This window comes from Eleutherodactylus coqui, chromosome 4 (genome assembly GCF_035609145.1).
Source record: "Eleutherodactylus coqui strain aEleCoq1 chromosome 4, aEleCoq1.hap1, whole genome shotgun sequence".
Lineage (NCBI taxonomy): Eukaryota > Metazoa > Chordata > Amphibia > Anura > Eleutherodactylidae > Eleutherodactylus > Eleutherodactylus coqui.
Genome location: NC_089840.1, coordinates 201,301,379 through 201,327,643, shown reverse-complemented (window position 1 = coordinate 201,327,643; position 26,265 = coordinate 201,301,379).

The following is a 26,265-nucleotide window of genomic DNA, read 5'->3' as shown; positions in this document are numbered from 1 at the left end:
CTATAATTTGGTACAATTCCTCTAACACACACCTTTGACTACTGTACACTAGCCCCCTGTTTCAGAACAAATTAATACAATACACTGATGTGAGAATCCAACACCGTATCGTGCTAAGAGAGACATTGACACTCCAGGTGGTAACTTTGATCCACATGTATACATAGATGCAATAGGAGTGCCAAGGGGGGTGCCAGATGAATTTAATTCTAGAGATCAGGTTAAAGCAGGTTTTGATTCCTTATTTGCTATTGTTACTGTTAATAATAATGTAGATTAGATGAATTATATCTATTACAATCAGCAGAGGTTTGTAAACTACACCAGAGATGCTTTGAAAGGGTTAGCTGACCAGTTAGGGCCCACTGCATCCATGGCGTTCCAAAATAGAGTGGCCCTGGATATGGTTTTAGCAGAAAGAGGTGGGGTATGTAATTTTCTGTATGTGTATTATCCCTTTGATCAAAGAGTATGAGTAAGGGACTGGATAATGTGACCAAAATTTCCCTTGTTTGAAAAAAGATGAAGAGCCAGTTCCGATAATGCCAACCAGATACGTTACCAGAAGAATGGAGAGATGGACTAGTACTGTGTCTGCCTCAGTCTCATAAGATGGACTGTCAGTGGACTTCCCATTTGCCTAGGGAAAGTGCAGAAGACCTTAGGTTCCGGCGAGGGCACACCCTGTGGGGTGTTAACTTGTACAGATAGAGGGTATGGATGCCCGGAAATAAGCCCAGGGAATCCATGGCCTCCTTCAGTGGTGAGGTAGGGATCCTTCCCTTTTAGGAGTAGGGACTTACGGGCAGTGGAGAAACCCTGACGCAAGGGAGAGACGACCGAGGAAGAGTGCAAAGTCTGATGCTTGATCTCCATATTAAGTTTTTTAGGGGGGTTTGTGAGGGTATATATATATATTGCCATATGTGTTTTTTATGTTTTATACCTGTATGCAAGTTTTATTCAATTCCAAATGAAAAAAACTTATATGTCGCCTTACATCAGATATCCCAAGGCTGAGAGAGATGTTCTAAGAAATTCAGAGAAGATACGGAACCAGACACAAGGCCGCATGTACTTGGCCGATTTCCCAGAAGCGCTGGAACAAGATATCAAGATGTTCAAATGTACATGACTGTTATATGATTTTCACTGTCTCAGTCCGCAAATCCGGACTTCCCATATATGGTTATGAGCCCATCACCCCCTAGTGGTGAGAGGGCAGAGGGTATAAGATCTCATGTAATCTGTAATAAAGTGCGCAGTTTTTTTCTCCCGTGTGAGGAGCTAGACCAGACTCCTGTGTGTGGTGTCTCTTCTTACGGCCGGCAACGGGGCAAGTGGGGTGGGCCCGATTGGTGTTGCACTTAGAATTTTAACCCTCATATAAGCAATACGTAGGCTGCACCCGCGGATGGAAGCATCGTTCTCTATCCCCATCAAAAACAGGGACCTTTTTGCTTCATCAATCTGTGTATAATATTCCTCCTCCTCCTCCTGCTCCTCCTCCTGAAACCTCACATAATCACGCCGAACGGGCAATTTTTCTTAGGCCCACAAGGCTCAGTCATATAATTTTTCTAAACAATTTTTAGACGTTTCAATGCTCATTAAAGCGTTGAAACTTTCACCTCAACCAATTTTTATTTTAACTGGGCTGCCTCCTGGCCTAGTCACCAATTAAGCCACATTAACCAAAGCGATTAATGGGTTTCACCTGCCCTCTTGGTTGGGCATGGGCAATTTTTCTGAGGTACATTAGTACTGTTGGTACAACAATTTTTGGGGGCCCTCGCCTACAGTGTAATCAAATTAATTTTTAGCCCACCTGCATTACAGCTGACGTTACATCAGCTGTGTTGGGCACTGCAATGGGATGTATTTATGTACCGCCGGTGGCTTCCAGGGAGCCACCCATGCTATGGGTCCACAGGGAGTTGTAACTGCATGTGTCCACTTCTAAAGAACCCCAGTCTGACTGGGGCATGCAGTGTGGGCCGAAGCCCACCTGCATTAAACATGACATTACCTCAGCTGTGATGGGCAATGCAATGGGATATATTTATGTACCGCCGGTGGCTTCCTGGCACCCACCCATGCTGTCGGTCCACACGGAGTTGTAACTACATGTGTCCACTTCTAAAGAACCCCAGTCTGACTGGGGCATGCAGTGTGGGCCGAAGCCCACCTGCATTAGGGCGAGCACCCACTGGCGTTTTTTTACCTGCGTTTTGCGTTTTGCGTTTTTCCTGCACAGGCATAGAGATAACATGTGTTCCTGTCCACTGGCGTTTTTTTTGCATTGCGTTTGCGTTTTTAACATAGGAACTGTCAGTTGCATATGTGTCCTTATTTTTCTCAATGGACATTAACGGAAAAGCCGCGAAAACGCCGCGAAAAACGCGCGGAAAAATCGCGGAAAACGCAAACGCCAGTGGGTGCTCGCCCTCAAAAATGACATTATTACCTCAGCTGTGATGGGCAATGCAATGGGATATATTTATGTACCGCCGGTGGGTTCCAGGGAGCCACCCATGCTGTGGGTCCACAGGGAGTTGTAACTGCATCTTTCCACTTCTAAAGAACCCCAGTCTGACTGGGGCATGCAGTGTGGGCCGAAGCCCACCTGCATTAAACATGACATTATTACCTCAGCTGTGATGGGCAATGCAATGGGATATATTTATGTACCGCCGGTGGCTTCCTGGCACCCACCCATGCTGTCGGTCCACACGGAGTTGTAACTACTTGTGTCTACTTCTAAAGAACCCCAGTCTGACTGGGGCATGCAGTGTGGGCCGAAGCCCACCTGCATTAAACATGACATTACCTCAGCTGTGATGGGCACTGCAATGGGATATATTTATGTACCGCCGGTGGCTTCCTGGCACCCACCCATGCTGTCGGTCCACAGGGACTTCACAATAGGGAGTTGTACCTGCCTGTGTCTATGAATTAAAAACCCTGGTCCGGTTGGGGCATGCAGTGTGGGCCGAAGCCCACCTGCATTTAATCTGACGTTAGCTCTGCTGTCCAGGGCACTGCAATGGGATACATTTATGTACAGCCGGTGGGCTCCAGGGAGCCACCCATGCTGTGGGTGCACACGGAATTCCCATTGCGGAGTTGTACCTGCCTGTGACTATTTATAAAAAAACGCGGTCTGACTGGGGCATGCAGACACCTTGACAGAATGAATAGTGTGTGGCACATAGGTTCCCCATTGCTATGCCCACGTGTGCAGCTCCAGATGGAGGTGGCACAGGATTGGATTTCTCATTGCTTCTGTACAGCATTGTGGACTATCGCCCCGCCCCTTTTAAAGAGGGTCGCTGCCTAGCCGTGCCAACCCTCTGCAGTGTGTGCCTGCGGTTCCTCTGACAGACGCACTTATAAATAGACATGAGGGTGGCGTGGCATGAGGGCAGCTGAAGGCTGGGCAGGGACAGTTTGGTGTGCGCTGTGGACACTGGGTCGTGGGAGGGGGGGTTGGGCAGCATGTTACCCAGGAGAAGTGGCAGCGGAGTGTCATGCAGGCAGTGATTGTGCTTTGTTGGAGGTAGTGTGGTGCTTAGCAAAGGTATGCATTGCTAATGAGGGCTTTTCAGAAGTAAAAGTTGTTGGGAGGGGGCACTCTTGTCGCTATTGTGGCTTAATAGTGGGACCTGTGAACTTGAGATGCAGCCCAACATGTAGCCCCTCGCCTGCCCTATCGGTTGCTGTGTCGTTCCCATCACTTTCTTGAATTGCCCAGATTTTCACAAACGAAAACCTTAGCGAGCATCGGCGATATACAAAAATGCTCGGGTCGCCCATTGACTTCAATGGGGTTCATTACTCGAAACGAACGCTCGAGCATCGCGAAAAGTTCGTCTCGAGTAACGAGCACCCGAGCATTTTGGTGCTCGCTCATCTCTAATATTTTCCCATCCAGAAGGTCTGGGAACAAAATGAAAAACATCGAATCTTGTAGAGCAAAAAATTCTGTTCCAAATAGAACAAAAATGAAAAAAAAAATGGAGTACATTCCGATTTTCGCCTTTGAAAAAGGGAAAAATTAGCAAAATTGTTTTTTGCCATTTTTGACTCATTGTATCTTAAGAGCTATGCATCCTTTTGGGTCCATAATGTGAATAATGAGAACCATTTCTATGGAGTACACATTGATAAATTCATAGCTGAGTTGGATTGCATTGATTAGGAGTTATTACTGCTTAAAATATGAGTTTTATTTTGCGCGATAGAATTTTTCAGCTATTTTGACATGCAATGGTGGCAGAATGATGATAAGAGTGGCAGTCTGAGTAGCTTAGCTGGATTCAGCACCAAACGTTCTCCTAGTGTGTGAAGTTTCATTACTCTAGAGTCATTGGAACTGGCTTGGCAATGGATTGAAATCGCCACTTTTTTCAGGATGCGCGCTGTAATCACATGACAACCCCCTAGATTAAGACCTGTAGCTCGTGAACCAAAGCACTTTGAAGCCTAATATTCTGGCTATCTTAGTTTAGGGTCAGGGTCTATCTTTGTGCAAAGTTTCATTGAAATCTGAGATGGTCGACTGGGAGCGTTGGTTGAACTGACATGGAATGACCCTATAGTAATAATAACCCCCTGGAGTGCCACCTTATAAAATATTAACCTGCTAAAGTGTCCCCTTATATAGTAATAATAACCTCCTGGAGTGCTCCTTTCTATAGTAATAATAACCCCCTGGAGTGCTCCTTTCTATAGTAATAATAACCCCCTGCAGTGCCCCCTTATATAGTAATAATAACTCCCTGGAGTGCTCCCTTATATAGTAATTATAAGGGGGCATTCCAGGGGGTCATTATTACTACATAAGGGAGCACTCAAGAGGATTATTATTACTATATAAGGGGGGATTCTAGGGGGTTACTTAGTAATAATAATCCTCTTAAGTGCTTTCTTATATAGTAATAATAAGCCCCTGGAGTGCCCCCTCATATAGTAACCTGCTAGAGTGCCCCCTAATGCCCATTACCGTATTTTTAAGCTTTATAAGACGCACTTTTTGCGCCTCCAAAGCGGGAGGGAAAAGTTCATGCGTCTTATAAAGCGAATGTGCTGAAAATTCGTTCTAATCGCCATTTTTAGCGCGATCGCGAATTTAACTTGCGGACGCGATTTATTTAGCGCGATTGCACGTTAAATTCGCAATCGCACAAACAAATGTGCGATCAGTTAGAAGATTTCTCTCTTCCCCACTGCCGCCCATACATAACGTATATTCCGGCGTATAAGGCGACGGGGCGTATAAGACGACCCCCCAACTGTCACCTTATATGCCAGGAATACAGTGGAGCAAAAAAATAAAAAATCATTACTCACCTTCCCCGGCGGTCTGCGACGCTGCTGCAGGCTGTCGCTCCCTCCTGGTCCCCGGCAGAGCATTGCTTTCTGGATGCGGGGCTAGAAATCCCCGCCTCCAGAAAGCTAATACTGTGATTGGCTAACACACGCCATCAGCCAATCACAGCCATTCAATGACATCATTGAATGGCTGTGATTGGCTAACACACGTGCGCCTTCAGCCAATCACAGCCATTCAGAGGTAGCAGAGGCTAGGGATCGCAGGTTTTCACCCTTTAACCTCTGTACAGGGATCTGGACTTCGCTGCTACAAATCCCTTGGTTGCATCTCCAGAGTAGTCACTGACTGGTGGAGTAAGCAGGCAATAAGGAAAACAACAAGCCCTGGAGTCAGTAATGGGTAATCAGTTTAGATAAGCATCAGGACAAATCAGATTTAACAGAGTCGGCATCAGTGAGTAAAACTAGTTACCATGATTGTTGCTCAAAGGCACTAAGGGGGAGCACTATTACTATTGGGGATGCACCATTAGTATTCAGGCCATTATAGGTAATGTCTCCAAAAATAATAACGCAATATTACCATTGCAGCACTATTGCTATTGGGGCCATTAAGGTGACGCACTGCTACTATTGAGTCCATTTGGGCCATTAAGGGGGCACTATTGCTTTTGGAGCCATTAAGTGGGCGCACTATTACAATTGGGGTCATTAGGGGTTAACCTGTTGGAACCGGAATACCTTTTTAAAACATTACCAAGTTTAAAATATAAATATCCTCTACACACCCTCCCTCCCTATTCCACAAACCCCACCACCTCCCTCCCTATCCCAAAAACCCCCACAACCCCCCTCCCTATCCCACAAACCCTCACCACCTCCCTCCCTATCCCACAAACCCCCACCACCTCCCTCCCTATCCCACAAACCCCCACCACCTCCCTCCCTATCCCACAAGCCCCCACCACCCCCCTCCCTATCCCACAAACCCCCACCACCTCCCTCCCTATCCCACAAACCCCGCCTACCCCGCCCCTTTCTCATATAACCTCTTGAACCTAACTTTTAAAATTTTTCAAACACATTTTCTATAATGCTAAATTTCTCTAACATTTTTGTGTTCGGAATTGCCTGTTTAGCAATTGCACTACCACAGCCAGACTTGGCGCTGGCTACTCTGGGTAGCAGAGGCTACGGATCGCAGGTTTTCACCCTTTAACCCCTGTACAGGGATCTGGACTTCGCTGCTACGAATCCCTAGGTTGCATCTCCAGAGTAGTCGCTGACTGGTGGAGTAAGCAGGCAATAAGGAAAACAACAAGCCCTGGAGTCAGTAATGGTTAATCAGTTTAGATAAGCATCAGGACAAATCAGATTTAACAAACAGAGTTGGCATCAGTGAGAAAAACTACTTGCCATGATTGTTGCTCAAAGGCACTATTGGGGACGCACAATTAGTATTCAGGCCACTATAGGTAATGTCTCCAAAAATAATAAGGCAATATTACCATTGCAGCACTATTGCTATTGGGGCCATTAAGGTGACGCACTGCTACTATTGAGTCCATTTGGGCCATTAGCGGGGCACTATTGCTTTTGGAGCCATTAAGTGGGCGCACTATTACAATTGGGGTCATTAGGGGTTAACCTGTTGGAACCGGAATACCTTTTTAAAACATTACCAAGTTTAAAATATAAATATCCTCTACACACCCTCCCTCCCTATCCCAAAAAACCCCATTACCTCCCACCACCCCCTCCCTATCCCACAAACCCCACCACCTCCCTCCCTATCCCAAAAACCCCCACAATCCCCCTCCCTATCCCACAAACCCTCACCACCTCCCTCCCTATCCCACAAACCCCACCCCTCTCCCATATAACCTCTCGAACATAACTTTTAAAATTTTTCAAACACATTTTGTATAATGCTAAATTCCTCTAACATTTTTGTGTTCGGAATTGCCTGTTTAGCAATTGTACTACCACAGCGAGACTTGGCGCTGGCTACTCTGGGTAGCAGAGGCTAGGGATCGCAAGTTTTCACCCTTTAACCCCTGTACAGGGATCTGGACTTCGCTGCTATGAATCCCTAGGTTGCATCTCCAGAGTAGTCGCTGACTGGTGGAGTAAGCAGGCAATAAGGAAAACAACAAGCCCTGGAGTCAATAATGGGTAATCAGTTTAGATAAGCATCAGGACAAATCAGATTTAACAAACAGAGTCGGCATCAGTGAGAAAAACTATTTGCCATGATTGTTGCTCAAAGGCACTATTGGGGACGCACCATTAGTATTCAGGCCACTATAGGTAATGTCTCCAAAAATAATAAGGCAATATTACCATTGCAGCACTATTGCTATTGGGGCCATTAAGGGGACGCACTGCTACTATTGAGTCCATTGGGGCCATTAAGGGGGGCACTATTGCTTTTGGAGCCATTAAGTGGGCGCACTATTGCAATTGGGGTCATTAGGGGCTAACCTGTTGCAACCGGAATACCTTTTTAAAACATTACCAAGTTTAAAAAATAAATATGCCATACACACCCTCCCTCCCAATCCCATAAAACCCCACTACCTCCCACCACCTCCCTCCCTATCCCACAAACCCCCACAACCCCCCTCCCTATCCCACAAACCCCCACCACCTCCCTCCCTATCCCACAAACCCCACCCCTCTCCCATATAACCTCTCGAACCTAACTTTTAAAATTTTTCAAACACATTTTCTATAATGCTAAATTCCTCTAACATTTTTGTGTTCGGAATTGCCTGTTTAGCAATTGCACTACCACAGCCAGACTTGGCGCTGGCTACTCTGGGTAGCAGAGGCTAGGGATCGCAAGTTTTCACCCTTTAACCCCTGTACAGGGATCTGGACTTCGCTGCTACGAATCCCTAGGTTGCATCTCCAGAGTAGTCGCTGACTGGTGGAGTAAGCAGGCAATTAGGAAAACAACAAGCCCTGGAGTCAGTAATGGGTAATCAGTTTAGATAAGCATCAGGACAAATCAGATTTAACAAACAGAGTCGGCATCAGTGAGTAAAACTACTTGCCATGATTGTTGCTCAAAGGCACTAAGGGGGAGCACTATTACTATTGGGGACGCACCATTAGTATTCAGGCCACTATAGGTAATGTCTCCAAAAATAATAAGGCAATATTACCATTGCAGCACTATTGCTATTGGGGCAATTAAGGGGACGCACTGCTACTATTGAGTCCATTGGGGCCATTAAGGGTGGCACTATTTCTTTTGGAGCCATTAAGTGGGCGCACTATTACAATTGGGGTCATTAGGGGCTAACCTGTTGGAACCGGAATACCTTTTTAAAACATTACCAAGTTTAAAATATAAATATCCTCTACACACCCTCCCTCGCTATCCCATAAAACCCCATTACCTCCCACCACCCCCCTCCCTATCCCACAAACCCCACCACCTCCCTCCCTATCCCAAAAACCCCCACAACCCCCCTCCCTATCCCACAAACCCCCACCACCTCCCTCCCTATCCCACAAACCCCACCCCTCTCCCATATAACCTCTCGAACATAAATTTTAAAATTTTTCAAACACATTTTCTATAATGCTAAATTCCTCTAACATTTTTGTGTTCGGAATTGCCTGTTTAGCAATTGCACTACCACAGCCAGACTTGGCGCTGGCTACTCTGGGTAGCAGAGGCTAGGGATCGCAAATTTTCACCCTTTAACCCCTGTACAGGGATCTGGACTTCGCTGCTACGAATCCCTAGGTTGCATCTCCAGAGTAGTCGCTGACTGGTGGAGTAAGCAGGCAATAAGGAAAACAACAAGCCCTGGAGTCAGTAAGGGGTAATCAGTTTAGATAAGCATCAGGACAAATCAGATTTAACAAACAGAGTCGGCATCAGTGAGAAAAACTACTTGCCATGATTGTTGCTCAAAGGCACTATTGGAGACGCACCATGAGTATTCAGGCCACTATTGGTAATGTCTCCAAAAACAATAAGGCAATATTACCATTGCAGCACTATTGTTATTGGGGCCATTAAGGGGACGCACTGCTACTATTGAGTCCATTGGGGGCCATTAAGGGGGGCACTATTGCTTTTGGAGCCATTAAGTGGGCGCACTATTACAATTGGGGTCATTAGGGGCTAACCTGTTGGAACCGGAATACCTTTGTAAAACATTACCAAGCTTAAAATATAAATATCCTCTACACACCCTCCCTGCCTATACCATAAAACCCCATTACCTCCCACCACCCCCCTCCCTATCCCACAAACCCCACCACCTACCTCCCTATCCCACAAACCCTCACCACCTCCCTCCCTATCCCACAAACCCCCACAACCCCCCTCCCTATCCCACAAACCCCCACCACCTCCCTCCCTATCCCACAAACCCCGACAACCCCCTCCCTATCCCACAAACCCCCACCACCTCACTCCCTATCCCACAAACCCCGCCCCTCTCCCATATAACCTCTCGAACCTAACTTTTAAAATTTTTCAAACACATTTTCTATAATGCTAAATTCCTCTAACATTTTTGTGTTCGGAATTGCCTGTTTAGCAATTGCACTACCACAGCCAGACTTGGCACTGGCTACTCTGGGTAGTAGAGGCTAGGGATCGCAAGTTTTCACCCTTTAACCCCTGTACAGGGATCTGGACTTCGGTGCTATGAATCCCTAGGTTGCATCTCCAGAGTAGTCGCTGACTGGTGGAGTAAGCAGGCAATAAGGAAAACAACAAGCCCTGGAGTCAGTAATGGGTAATCAGTTTAGATAAGCATCAGGACAAATCAGATTTAACAAACAGAGTCGGCATCAGTGAGTAAAACTACTTGCCATGATTGTTGCTCAAAGGCACTATTGGGGACGCACCATTAGTATTCAGGCCACTATAAGTAATGTCTCCAAAAATAATAAGGCAATATTACCATTGCAGCACTATTGCTATTGGGGCCATTAAGGGGACGCACTGCTACTATTGACTCCATTTGGGCCATTAAGGGGGGCACTATTGCTTTTGGAGCCATTCAGTGGGCACACTATTACAATTGGGGTCATTAGGGGCTAACCTGTTGGAACCGGAATACCTTTTTAAAACATTACCAAGTTTAAAATATAAATATCCTCTACACACCCTCCCTCCCTATCCCATAATACCCCATTACCTCCCACCACCCCCCTCCCTATCCCACAAACCCCACCACCTCCCTCCCTATCCCAAAAACCCCCACAACCCCCCTCCCTATCCCACAAACCCCCACCCCTCTCCCATATAACCTCTCGAACATAACTTTTAAAATTTTTCAAACACATTTTCTATAATGCTAAATTCCTCTAACATTTTTGTGTTCGGAATTGCCTGTTTAGCAATTGCACTACCACAGCCAGACTTGGCGCTGGCTACTCTGGGTAGCAGAGGCTAGGGATCGCAAGTTTTCACCCTTTAACCCCTGTACAGGGATCTGGACTTCGCTGCTACGAATCCCTAGGTTGCATCTCCAGAGTAGTCGCTGACTGGTGGAGTAAGCAGGCAATAAGGAAAACAACAAGCCCTGGAGTCACTAATGGGTAATCAGTTTAGATAAGCATCAGGACAAATCAGATTTAACAAACAGAGTCGGCATCAGTGAGTAAAACTACTTGCCATGATTGTTGCTCAAAGGCACTATTGGGGACGCACCATTAGTATTCAGGCCACTATAGGTAATGTCTCCAAAAATAATAAGGCAATATTACCATTGCAGCACTATTGCTATTGGGGCCATTAAGGGGACGCACTGCTACTATTGAGTCCATTGGGGCCATTAAGGGTGGCACTATTTCTTTTGGAGCCATTAAGTGGGCGCACTATTGCAATTGGGGTCATTAGGGGCTAACCTGTTGCAACCGGAATACCTTTTTAAAACATTACCAAGTTTAAAAAATAAATATCCCATACACACCCTCCCTCCCAATCCCATAAAACCCCACTACCTCCCACCACCCCCCTCCCTATCCCACAAACCCTCACCACCTCCCTCCCTATCCCACAAACCCCCACAACCCCCCTCCCTATCCCACAAACCCCCACCACCTCCCTCCCTATCCCACAAACCCCCACCACCTCCCTCCCTATCCCACAAACCCCCACCACCTCCCTCCCTATCCCACAAACCCCGCCCCTCTCCCATATAACCTCTCGAACCTAACTTTTAAAATTTTTCAAACACATTTTCTATAATGCTAAATTCCTCTAACATTTTTGTGTTCGGAATTGCCTGTTTAGCAATTGCACTACCACAGCCAGACGTGGCGCTGGCTACTCTGGGTAGCAGAGGCTAGGGATCGCAAGTTTTCACCCTTTAACCCCTGTACAGGGATCTGGACTTCGCTGCTACGAATCCCTAGGTTGCATCTCCAGAGTAGTCGCTGACTGGTGGAGTAAGCAGACAATAAGGAAAGCAACAAGCCCTGGAGTCAGTAATGGGTAATCAGTTTAGATAAGCATCAGGACAAATCAGATTTAACAAACAGAGTCGGCATCAGTGAGTAAAACTACTTGCCATGATTGTTGCTCAAAGGCACTAAAGGGGAGCACTATTACTACTGGGCACGCACCATTAGTATTCAGGCCACTATAGGTAATGTCTCCAAAAATAATAAGGCAATATTACCATTGCAGCACTATTGCTATTGGGGCCATTAGGGGGACGCACTGCTACTATTGAGTCCATTGGGGCCATTAAGGGGGGCACTATTGCTTTTGGAGCCATTAAGTGGGCGCACTATTGCAATTGGGGTCATTAGGGGCTAACCTGTTGGCACCGGAATACCTTTTTAAAACATTACCAAGTTTAAAAAATAAATATCCCATACACACCCTCCCACCCTATCCCATAAAACCCCACTACCTCCCACCACCCCCCTCCCTATCCCACAAACCCCCACCACCTCCCTCCCTATCCCACAAACCCCGCCCCTCTCCCATATAACCTGTTGAACCTAACTTTTAAAATATGTCAAACACATTTTCTATAATGCTAAATTCCTCTAACATTTTTGTGTTCGGAATTGCCTGTTTAGCAATTGCACTACCACAGCCAGACTTGGCGCTGGCTACTCTGGGTAGCAGAGGCTAGGGATCGCAAGTTTTCACCCTTTAACCCCTGTACAGGGATCTGGACTTCGCTGCTACGAATCCCTAGGTTGCATCTCCAGAGTAGTCGCTGACTGGTGGAGTAAGCAGGCAATAAGGAAAACAACAAGCCCTGGAGTCAGTAATGGGTAATCAGTTTAGATAAGCATCAGGACAAATCAGATTTAACAAACAGAGTCGGCATCAGTGAGAAAAACTATTTGCCATGATTGTTGCTCAAAGGCACTATTGGGGACGCACCATTAGTATTCAGGCCACTATAGGTAATGTCTCCAAAAATAATAAGGCAATATTACCATTGCAGCACTATTGCTATTGGGGCCATTAAGGGGACGCACTGCTACTATTGAGTCCATTGGGGCCATTAAGGGGGGCACTATTGCTTTTGGAGCCATTAAGTGGGCGCACTATTGCAATTGGGGTCATTAGGGGCTAACCTGTTGCAACCGGAATACCTTTTTAAAACATTACCAAGTTTAAAAAATAAATATGCCATACACACCCTCCCTCCCAATCCCATAAAACCCCACTACCTCCCACCACCTCCCTCCCTATCCCACAAACCCCCACAACCCCCCTCCCTATCCCACAAACCCCCACCACCTCCCTCCCTATCCCACAAACCCCACCCCTCTCCCATATAACCTCTCGAACCTAACTTTTAAAATTTTTCAAACACATTTTCTATAATGCTAAATTCCTCTAACATTTTTGTGTTCGGAATTGCCTGTTTAGCAATTGCACTACCACAGCCAGACTTGGCGCTGGCTACTCTGGGTAGCAGAGGCTAGGGATCGCAAGTTTTCACCCTTTAACCCCTGTACAGGGATCTGGACTTCGCTGCTACGAATCCCTAGGTTGCATCTCCAGAGTAGTCGCTGACTGGTGGAGTAAGCAGGCAATAAGGAAAACAACAAGCCCTGGAGTCAGTAATGGGTAATCAGTTTAGATAAGCATCAGGACAAATCAGATTTAACAAACAGAGTCGGCATCAGTGAGTAAAACTACTTGCCATGATTGTTGCTCAAAGGCACTATTGGGGACGCACCATTAGCATTCAGGCCACTATAAGTAATGTCTCCAAAAATAATAAGGCAATATTACCATTGCAGCACTATTGCTATTGGGGCCATTAAGGGGACGCACTGCTACTATTGCCTTTATTTGGGCCATTAAGGGGGGCACTATTGCTTTTGGAGCCATTCAGTGGGCGCACTATTACAATTGGGGTCATTAGGGGCTAACCTGTTGGAACCGGAATACCTTTTTAAAACATTACCAAGTTTAAAATATAAATATCCCCTACACACCCTCCCTCCCTATCCCATAAAACCCCATTACCTCCCACCACCCCCCTCCCTATCCCACAAACCCCACCACCTCCCTCACTATCCCAAAAAACCCCACAACCCCCCTCCCTATCCCACAAACCCCCACCCCTCTCCCACAAACCCCCACCCCTCTCCCATATAACCTCTCGAACATAACTTTTAAATTTTTCAAACACATTTTCTATAATGCTAAATTCCTCTAACATTTTTGTGTTCGGAATTGCCTGTTTAGCAATTGCACTACCACAGCCAGACTTGGCGCTGGCTACTCTGGGTAGCAGAGGCTAGGGATCGCAAGTTTTCACCCTTTAACCCCTGTACAGGGATCTGGACTTCGCTGCTACGAATCCCTAGGTTGCATCTCCAGAGTAGTCGCTGACTGGTGGAGTAAGCAGGCAATAAGGAAAACAACAAGCCCTGGAGTCACTAATGGGTAGTCAGTTTAGATAAGCATCAGGACAAATCAGATTTAACAAACAGAGTCGGCATCAGTGAGTAAAACTACTTGCCATGATTGTTGCTCAAAGGCACTAAGGGGGACGCACCATTAGTATTCAGGCCACTATAGTTAATGTCTCCAAAAATAATAAGGCAATATTACCATTGCAGCACTATTGCTATTGGGGCCATTAAGGGGACGCACTGCTACTATTGACTCCATTTGGGCCATTAAGGGGGGCACTATTGCTTTTGGAGCCATTCAGTGGGCGCACTATTACAATTGGGGTCATTAGGGGCTAACCTGTTGGAACCGAAATACCTTTTTAAAACATTACCAAGTTTAAAATATAAATATAATCTACACACCCTCCCTCCCTATCCCATAATACCCCATTACCTCCCACCACCCCCCTCACTATCCCACAAACCCCACCACCTCCCTCCCTATCCCAAAAACCCCCACAACCCCCTCCCTAACCCACAAACCCCCACCACCTTCCTCCCTATGCCACAAACCCCGCCCCTCTCCCATATAACCTGTTGAACCTAACTTTTAAAATATGTCAAACACATTTTCTATAATGCTAAATTCCTCTAACATTTTTGTGTTCAGAATTGCCTGTTTAGCAATTGCACTACCACAGCCAGACTTGGCACTGGCTGCTCTGGGTAGTAGAGGCTAGGGATCGCAAGTTTTCACCCTTTAACCCCTGTACAGGGATCTGGACTTCGCTGCTACGAATCCCTAGGTTGCATCTCCAGAGTAGTCGCTGACTGGTGGAGTAAGCAGGCAATAAGGAAAACAACAAGCCCTGGAGTCAGTAATGGGTAATCAGTTTAGATAAGTATCAGGACAAATCAGATTTAACAAAGAGAGTCGGCATCAGTGAGTAAAACTACTTGCCATGATTGTTGCTCAAAGGCACTAAGGGGGAGCACTATTACTATTGGGGATGCACCATTAGTATTCAGGCCACTATAGGTAATGTCTCCAAAAATAATAAGGCAATATTACCATTGCAGCACTATTGCTATTGGGGCCATTAAGGTGACGCACTGCTACTATTGAGTCCATTTGGGCCATTAAGGGGGGCACTATTGCTTTTGGAGCCATTAAGTGGGCGCACTATTACAATTGGGGTCATTAGGGGTTAACCTGTTGGAACCGGAATACCTTTTTAAAACATTACCAAGTTTAAAATATAAATATCTTCTACACACCCTCCCTCCCTATCCCATAAAACCCCATTACCTCCCACCACCCCCCCTATCCCACAAACCCCACCACCTCCCTCCCTATCCCAAAAACCCCCACAACCCCCCTCCCTATCCCACAAAACCTCACCACCTCCCTCCCTATCCCACAAACCCCCACCACCTCCCTCCCTATCCCACAAACCCCCACCACCCCCCTCCCTATCCCACAAACCCCCACCACCTCCCTCCCTATCCCACAAACCCCGCCCCTCTCCCATATAACCTCTCGAACATAACTTTTAAAATTTTTCAAACACATTTTCTATAATGCTAAATTCCTCTAACATTTTTGTGTTCAGAATTGCCAGTTCAGCAATTGCACTACCACAGCCAGACTTGGCGCTGGCTACTCTGGGTAGCAGAGGCTACGGATCGCAGGTTTTCACCCTTTAACCCCTGTACAGGGATCTGGACTTCGCTGCTACGAATCCCTAGGTTGCATCTCCAGAGTAATCGCTGACTGGGGGAGTAAGCAGGCAATAAGGAAAACAACACATCCTGGAGTCAGTAATGGGTAATCAGTTTAGATAAGCATCAGGACAAATCAGATTTAACAAACAGAGTCGGTTTCTGTGAGTAAAACTACTTGCCATGATTGTTGCTCAAAGGCACTAAGGGAGAGCACTATTACTATTAGGGACGCACCTTTAGTATTCAGGCCACTATAGGTAATGTCTCCAAAAATAATAAGGCAATATTACCATTGCAGCACTATTGCTATTGGGGCCATTAAGGGGACGCACTGCTACTATTGAGTCCATTGGGGCCATTAAGGGGGGCACTATTGCTTTTGGAGCCATTAAGTGGGCGCACTATTACAATTGGGGTCATTAGGGGCTAACCTGTTGGAACCGGAATACCTTTTTAAAACATTACCAAGTTTAAAATATAAATATCCTCTACACACCCTCCCTCCCTATCCCATAAAACCCCATTACCTCCCACCACCCCCCTCCCTATCCCACAAACCCCACCACCTCCCTCCCTATCCCACAAACCCTCACCACCCCCCTCCCTATCCCACAAACCCCACCACCTCCCTCCCTATCCCAAAAACCCCCACCACCCCCCTCCCTATCCCACAAACCCTCACCACCTCCCTCCCTATCCCACAAACCCCCACAACCCCCCTCCCTATCCCACAAAGCCCCACGACCTCCCTCTCTATCCCACAAACCCCGACAACCCCCCTCCCTATCCCACAAACCCCCACCACCTCCCTCCCTATCCCACAAACCCCACCCCTCTCCCATATAACCTCTCGAACATAACTTTTAAAATTTTTCAAACACATTTTCTATAATGCTAAATTCCTCTAACATTTTTGTGTTCGGAATTGCCTGTTTAGCAATTGCACTACCACAGCCAGACTTGGCGCTGGCTACTCTGGGTAGCAGAGGCTAGGGATCGCAAGTTTTCACCCTTTAACCCCTGTACAGGGATCTGGACTTCGCTGCTACGAATCCCTAGGTTGCATCTCCAGAGTAGTCGCTGACTGGTGGAGTAAGCAGGCAATAAGGAAAACCACAAGCCCTGGAGTCAGTAATGGGTAAGCAGTTTAGATAAGCATCAGTACAAATCAGATTTAACAAACAGAGTCGGCATCAGTGAGAAAAACTACTTGCCATGATTGTTGCTCAAAGGCACTATTGGGGACGCACCATTAGTATTCAGGCCACTATAGGTAATGTCTCCAAAAATAATAAGGCAATATTACCATTGCAGCACTATTGCTATTGGGGCCATTAAGGGGACGCACTGCTACTATTGAGTCCATTGGGGCCATTAAGGGGGGCACTATTGCTTTTGGAGCCATTAAGTGGGCGCACTATTGCAATTGGGGTCATTAGGGGCTAACCTGTTGCAACCGCAATACCTTTTTAAAACATTACCAAGTTTAAAAAATAAATATCCCATACACACCCTCCCTCCCAATCCCATAAAACCCCACTACCTCCCACCACCCCCCTCCCTATCCCACAAACCCTCACCACCTCCCTCCCTATCCCACAAACCCCCATAACCCCCCTCCCTATCCCACAAACCCCCACCACCTCCCTCCCTATCCCACAAACCCCGACAACCCCCTCCCTATCCCACAAACCCCCACCACCTCCCTCCCTATCCCACAAACCCCGCCCCTCTCCCATATAACCTCTCGAACCTAACTTTTAAAATTTTTCAAACACATTTTCTATAATGCTAAATTCCTCTAACATTTTTGTGTTCGGAATTGCCTGTTTAGCAATTGCACTACCACAGCCAGACTTGGCGCTGGCTACTCTGGGTAGCAGAGGCTAGGGATCGCAAGTTTTCACCCTTTAACCCCTGTACAGGGATCTGGACTTCGCTGCTATGAATCCCTAGGTTGCATCTCCAGAGTAGTCGCTGACTGGTGGAGTAAGCAGGCAATAAGGAAAACAACAAGCCCTGGAGTCACTAATGGGTAAACAGTTTAGATAAGCATCAGGACAAATCAGATTTAACAAACAGAGTCGGCATCAGTGAGAAAAACTATTTGCCATGATTGTTGCTCAAAGGCACTATTGGGGACGCACCATTAGTATTCAGGCCACTATAGGTAATGTCTCCAAAAATAATAAGGCAATATTACCATTGCAGCACTATTGTTATTGGGGCCATTAAGGGGACGCACTGCTACTATTGAGTCCATTGGGGCCATTAAGGGGGGAACTATTGCTTTTGGAGCCATTAAGTGGGCGCACTATTACAATTGGGGTCATTAGGGGCTAACCTGTTGGAACCGGAATACCTTTGTAAAACATTACCAAGCTTAAAATATAAATATCCTCTACACACCCTCCCTCCCTATCCCATAAAACCCCATTACCTCCCCCCACCCCACTCCCTATCCCACAAACCCCACCACCTCTCTCCCTATCCCAAAAACCCCCACAACCCCCCTCCCTATCCCACAAACCCCCACCACCTCGCTCCCTATCCCACAAACCCACCCCTCTCCCATATAACCTCTCGAACATAACTTTTAAAATTTTTCAAACACATTTTCTATAATGCTAAATTCCTCTAACATTTTTGTGTTCGGAATTGCCTGTTTAGCAATTGCACTACCACAGCCAGACTTGGCGCTGGCTACTCTGGGTAGCAGAGGCTAGGGATCGCAAGTTTTCACCCTTTAACCCCTGTACAGGGATCTGGACTTCGCTGCTACGAATCCCTAGGTTGCATCTCCAAAGTAGTCGCTGACTGGTGGAGTAAGCAGGCAATAAGGAAAACAACAAGCCCTGGAGTCAGTAATGGGTAATCAGTTTAGATAAGCATCAGGACAAATCAGATTTAACAAACAGAGTCGGCATCAGTGAGAAAAACTACTTGCTATGATTGTTGCTCAAAGGCACTATTGGGGACGCACCATTAGTATTCAGGCCACTATAGGTAATGTCTCCAAAAATAATAAGGCGATATTACCATTGCAGCACTATTGCTATTGGGGCCATTAAGGGGACGCACTGCTACTATTGAGTCCATTGGGGCCATTAAGGGTGGCACTATTGCTTTTGGAGCCATTAAGTGGGCGCACTATTACAATTGGGGTCATTAGGAGCTAACCTGTTGGAACCGGAATACCTTTTTAAAACATTACCAAGTTTAAATTATAAATATCCTCTACACACCCTCCCTATCCCATAAAACCCCATTACCTCCCACCACCCCCCTCCCTATCCCACAAACCCCACCACCTCCCTCCCTATCCCACAAACCCTCACCACCTCCCTCCCTATCCCACAAACCCCCACAACCCCCCTCCCTATCCCACAAACCCCCACCACCTCCCTCCCTATCCCACAAACCCCGACAACCCCCCTCCCTATCCCACAAACCCCCACCACCTCCCTCCCTATCCCACAAACCCCGCCCCTCTCCCATATAACCTCTCGAACATAACTTTTAAAATTTTTCAAACACATTTTCTATAATGCTAAATTCCTCTAACATTTTTGTGTTCGGAATTGCCTGTTTAGCAATTGCACTACCACAGCCAGACTTGGCGCTGGCTACTCTGGGTAGCAGAGGCTAGGGATCGCAAGTTTTCACCCTTTAACCCCTGTACAGGGATCTGGACTTCGCTGCTACGAATCCCTAGGTTGCATCTCCAGAGTAGTCGCTGACTGGTGGAGTAAGCAGGCAATAAGGAAAACAAAAAGCCCTGGAGTCAGTAATGGGTAAGCAGTTTAGATAAGCATGAGGACAAATCAGATTTAACAAACAGAGTCGGCATCAGTGAGAAAAACTACTTGCCATGATTGTTGCTCAAAGGCACTATTGGGGACGCACCATTAGTATTCAGGCCACTATAGGTAATGTCTCCAAAAATAATAAGGCAATATTACCATTGCAGCACTATTGTTATTGGGGCCATTAAGGGGACGCACTGCTACTATTGAGTCCATTGGGGCCATTAAGGGGGGAACTATTGCTTTTGGAGCCATTAAGTGGGCGCACTATTGCAATTGGGGTCATTAGGGGCTAACCTGTTGGAACCGGAATACCTTTGTAAAACATTACCAAGTTTAAAAAATAAATATCCCATACACACCCTCCCTCCCAATCCGATAAAACCCCACTACCTCCCACCACCCCCCTCCCTATCCCACAAACCCTCACCACCTCCCTCCCTATTCCACAAACCCCCACAACCCCCCTCCCTATCCCACAAACCCCCACCACCTCCCTCCCTATCCCACAAACCCCGACAACCCCCCTCCCTATCCCACAAACCCCCACCACCTCGCTCCCTATCCCACAAACCCCACCCCTCTCCCATATAACCTCTCGAACATAACTTTTAAAAATTTTCAAACACATTTTCTATAATGCTAAATTCCTCTAACATTTTTGTGTTCGGAATTGCCTGTTTAGCAATTGCACTACCACAGCCAGACTTGGCGCTGGCTACTCTGGGTAGCAGAGGCTAGGGATCGCAAGTTTTCACCCTTTAACCCCTGTACAGGGATCTGGACTTCGCTGCTACGAATCCCTAGGTTGCATCTCCAGAGTAGTTGCTGACTGGTGGAGTAAGCAGGCAATAAGGAAAACAACAAGCCCTGGAGTCAGTAATGGGTAATCAGTTTAGATAAGCATCAGGACAAATCAGATTTAACAAACAGAGTCGGCATCAGTGAGAAAAACTATTTGCCATGATTGTTGCTCAAAGGCACTATTGGGGACGCACCATTAGTATTCAGGCCACTATAGGTAATGTCTCCAAAAATAATAAGGCAATATTACCATTGCAGCACTATTGTTATTGGGGCCATTAAGGGGACGCACTGCTACTATTGAGTCCATTGGGGCCATTAAGGGGGGAACTATTGCTTTTGGAGCCATTAAGTGGGCGCGCTATTACAATTGGGGTCATTAGGGGCTAACCTGTTGGAACCGGAATACCTTTGTAAAACATTACCAAGCTTAAAATATAAATATCCTCTACACACCCTCCCTCCCTATCCCATAAAACCCCATTACCTCCCCCCACCCGGCTCCCTATCCCACAAACCCCACCACCTCTCTCCCTATCCCAAAAACCCCCACAACCCCCCTCCCTATCCCACAAACCCGCACCACCTCGCTCCCTATCCCACAAACCCACCCCTCTCCCATATAACCTCTCGAACATAACTTTTAAAATTTTTCAAACACATTTTCTATAATGCTAAATTCCTCTAACATTTTTGTGTTCGGAATTGCCTGTTTAGCAATTGCACTACCACAGCCAGACTTGGCGCTGGCTACTCTGGGTAGCAGAGGCTAGGGATCGCAAGTTTTCACCCTTTAACCCCTGTACAGGGATCTGGACTTCGCTGCTACGAATCCCTAGGTTGCATCTCCAGAGTAGTCGCTGACTGATGGAGTAAGCGGGCAATTAGGAAAACAAAAAGCCCTGGAGTCAGTAATGGGTAAGCAGTTTAGATAAGCATGAGGACAAATCAGATTTAACAAACAGAGTCGGCATCAGTGAGAAAAACTACTTGCCATGATTGTTGCTCAAAGGCACTATTGGGGACGCACCATTAGTATTCAGGCCACTATAGGTAATGTCTCCAAAAATAATAAGGCAATATTACCATTGCAGCACTATTGTTATTGGGGCCATTAAGGGGACGCACTGCTACTATTGAGTCCATTGGGGCCATTAAGGGGGGAACTATTGCTTTTGGAGCCATTAAGTGGGCGCACTATTGCAATTGGGGTCATTAGGGGCTAACCTGTTGGAACCGGAATACCTTTGTAAAACATTACCAAGTTTAAAAAATAAATATCCCATACACACCCTCCCTCCCAATCCCATAAAACCCCACTACCTCCCACCACCCCCCTCCCTATCCCACAAACCCTCACCACCTCCCTCCCTATTCCACAAACCCCCACAACCCCCCTCCCTATCCCACAAACCCCCACCACCTCCCTCCCTATCCCACAAACCCCGACAACTCCCCTCCCTATCCCACAAACCCCCACCACCTCGCTCCCTATCCCACAAACCCCACCCCTCTCCCATATAACCTCTCGAACCTAACTTTTAAAAATTTTCAAACACATTTTCTATAATGCTAAATTCCTCTAACATTTTTGTGTTCGGAATTGCCTGTTTAGCAATTGCACTACCACAGCCAGACTTGGCGCTGGCTACTCTGGGTAGCAGAGGCTAGGGATCGCAAGTTTTCACCCTTTAACCCCTGTACAGGGATCTGGACTTCGCTGCTACGAATCCCTAGGTTGCATCTCCAGAGTAGTTGCTGACTGGTGGAGTAAGCAGGCAATAAGGAAAACAACAAGCCCTGGAGTCAGTAATGGGTAATCAGTTTAGATAAGCATCAGGACAAATCAGATTTAACAAACAGAGTCGGCATCAGTGAGAAAAACTACTTGCCATGATTGTTGCTCAAAGGCACTATTGGGGACGCACCATTAGTATTCAGGCCACTATAGGTAATGTCTCCAAAAATAATAAGGCAATATTACCATTGCAGCACTATTGCTATTGGGGCCATTAAGGGGACGCACTGCTACTATTGAGTCCATTGGGGCCATTAAGGGGGGCACTATTGCTTTTGGAGCCCTTAAGTGGGCGCACTATTGCAATTGGGGTCATTAGGGGCTAACCTGTTGCAACCGGAATACCTTTTTAAAACATTACCAAGTTTAAAAAATAAATATCCCATACACACCCTCCCTCCCAATCCCATAAAACCCCATTACCTCCCCCCACCCCGCTCCCTATCCCACAAACCCCACCACCTCTCTCCCTATCCCAAAAACCCCCACAACCCCCTCCCTATCCCACAAACCCCCACCACCTCGCTCCCTATCCCACAAACCCCACCACCTCCCTCCCTATCCCACAAACCCTCACCACCTCCCTCCCTATCCCACAAACACCCCTCCCTATCCCACAAACCCCCACCACCTCCCTCCCTATCCCACAAACCCCGACAACCCCCCTCCCTATCCCACAAACCCCCACCACCTCCCTCCCTATCCCACAAACCCTGCCCCTCTCCCATATACCTCTCGAACATTACTTTTAAAATTTTTCAAACACATTTTCTATAATGCTAAATTCCTCTAACATTTTTGTGTTCGGAATTGCCTGTTTAGCAATTGCACTACCACAGCCAGACTTGGCGCTGGCTACTCTGGGTAGCAGAGGCTAGGGATCGCAAGTTTTCACCCTTTAACCCCTGTACAGGGATCTGGACTTCGCTGCTACGAATCCCTAGGTTGCATCTCCAGAGTAGTCGCTGACTGGTGGAGTAAGCAGGCAATAAGGAAAACAACAAGCCCTGGAGTCAGTAATGGGTAACCCCCACCACCTCGCTCCCTATCCCACAAACCCCACCCCTCGACCATATAACCTCTCGAACCTAACTTTTAAAATTTTACAAACACATTTTCTATAATGCTAAATTCCTCTAACATTTTTGTGTTCGGAATTGCCTGTTTAGCAATAGCACTACCACAGCCAGACTTGACGCTGGCTACTCTGGGTAGCAGAGGCTAGGGATCGCAAGTTTTCACCCTTTAACCCCTGTACAGGGATCTGGACTTCGCTGCCACGAATCCCTAGGTTGCATCTCCAGAGTAGTCGCTGACTGGTGGAGTAAGCAGGCAATAAGGAAAACAACAAGCCCTGGAGTCACTAATGGGTAATCAGTTTAGATAAGCATCAGGACAAATCAGATTTAACAAACAGTCGGCATCAGTGAGAAAAACTACTTGCCATGATTGTTGCTCAAAGGCACTATTGGGGACGCACCATTAGTATTCAGGCCACTATAGGTAATGTCTCCAAAAATAATAAGGCAATATTACCATTGCAGCACTATTGCTATTGGGGCCATTAAGGGAACGCACTGCTACAATTGAGTCCATTGGGGCCATTAAGGGTGGCACTATTTCTTTTGGAGCCATTAAGTGGGTGCAGTATTAAAATTGGGGTCATTAGGGGCTAACCTGTTGGAACCGGAATACCTTTTTAAAACATTACCAAGTTTAAAATATAAATATCCTCTACACACCCTCCCTCCCTATCCCATAAAACCCCATTACCTCCCCCCACCCCGCTCCCTATCCCACAAACCCCACCACCTCCCTCCCTATCCCAAAAACCCCCACAACCCCCCTCCCTATCCCACAAACCCCCACCACCTCCCTCCCTATCCCACAAACCCCACCCCTCTCCCATATAACCTCTCGAACATAACTTTTAAAATTTTTCAAACACATTTTCTATAATGCTAAATTCCTCTAACATTTTTGTGTTCGGAATTGCCTGTTTAGCAATTGCACTACCACAGCCAGACTTGGCGCTGGCTACTCTGGGTAGCAGAGGCTAGGGATCGCAAGTTTTCACCCTTTAACCCCTGTACAGGGATCTGGACTTCGCTGCTACGAATCCCTAGGTTGCATCTCCAGAGTAGTCGCTGACTGGTGGAGTAAGCAGGCAATGGGGAAAACAACAAGCCCTGCAGTCAGTAATGGGTAATCAGTTTAGATAAGCATCAGGACAAATCAGATTTAACAAACAGAGTCGGCATCAGTGAGAAAAACTATTTGCCATGATTGTTGCTCAAAGGCACTATTGGGGACGCACCATTAGTATTCAGGCCACTATAGGTAATGTCTCCAAAAATAATAAGGCAATATTACCATTGCAGCATTATTGCTATTGGGGCCATTAAGGGGACGCACTGCTACTATTGAGTCCATTTGGGCCACTAAGGGGGGCACTATTGCTTTTGGAGCCATTAAGTGGGCGCACTAGTACAATTGGGGTCATTAGGGGCTAACCTGTTGGAACCGGAATACTTTTTTAAAACATTACCAAGGTTAAAATATAAATATCCTCTACACACCCTCCCTCCCTATCCCATAAAACCCATTACCTCCCACCACCCCCCTCCCTATCCCACAAACCCCACCACCTCCCTCCCTATCCCACAAACCCCCACAACCCCCCTCCCTATCCCACAAACCCCCACCACCTCCCTCCCTATCCCACAAACCCCGACAACCCCCCTCCCTATCCCACAAACCCCTACCACCTCCCTCCCTATCCCACAAACCCCGCCCCTCTCCCATATAACCTCTCGAACCTAACTTTTAAAATTTTTCAAACACATTTTCTATAATGCTAAATTCCTCTAACATTTTTGTGTTCGGAATTGCCTGTTTAGCAATTGCACTACCACAGCCAGACTTGGCGCTGGCTACTCTGGGTAGCAGAGGCTAGGGATCGCAAGTTTTCACCCTTTAACCCCTGTACAGGGATTTGGACTTCGCTGCTATGAATCCCTAGGTTGCATCTCCAGAGTAGTCGCTGACTGGTGGAATAAGCAGGCAATAAGGAAAACAACAAGCCCTGGAGTCACTAATGGGTAAACAGTTTAGATAAGCATCAGGACAAATCAGATTTAACAGAGTCGGCATCAGTGAGAAAAACTATTTGCCATGATTGTTGCTCAAAGGCACTATTGGGGACGCACCATTAGTATTCAGGCCACTATAGGTAATGTCTCCAAAAATAATAAGGCAATATTACCATTGCAGCACTATTGCTATTGGGGCCATTAAGGGGACGCACTGCTACTATTGAGTCCATTGGGGCCATTAAGGGTGGCACTATTGCATTTGGAGCCATTAAGTGGGCGCACTATTACAATTGGGGTCATTAGGGGCTAACCTGTTGGAACCGGAATACCTTTTTAAAACATTACCAAGTTTAAAATATAAATATCCTCTACACACCCTCCCTCCCTATCCCATAAAACCCCATTACCTCCCACCACCCCCCTCCCTATCCCACAAACCCCACCACCTCCCTCCCTATCCCAAAAACCCCCACCACCCCCCTCCCTATCCCACAAACCCCCACCACCCCCCTCCCTATCCCACAAACCCCCACCACCTCCCTCCCTATCCCACAAACCCCACCCCTCTCCCATATAACCTCTCGAACATAACTTTTAAAATTTTTCAAACACATTTTCTATAATTCTAAATTCCACTAACATTTTTGTGTTCGGAATTGCCTGTTTAGCAATTGCACTACCACAGCCAGACTTGGCGCTGGCTACTCTGGGTAGCAGAGGCTAGGGATCGCAAGTTTTCACCCTTTAACCCCTGTACAGGGATCTGGACTTCGCTGCTACGAATCCCTAGGTTGCATCTCCAGAGTAGTCGCTGACTGGTGGAGTAAGCAGGCAATAAGGAAAACAA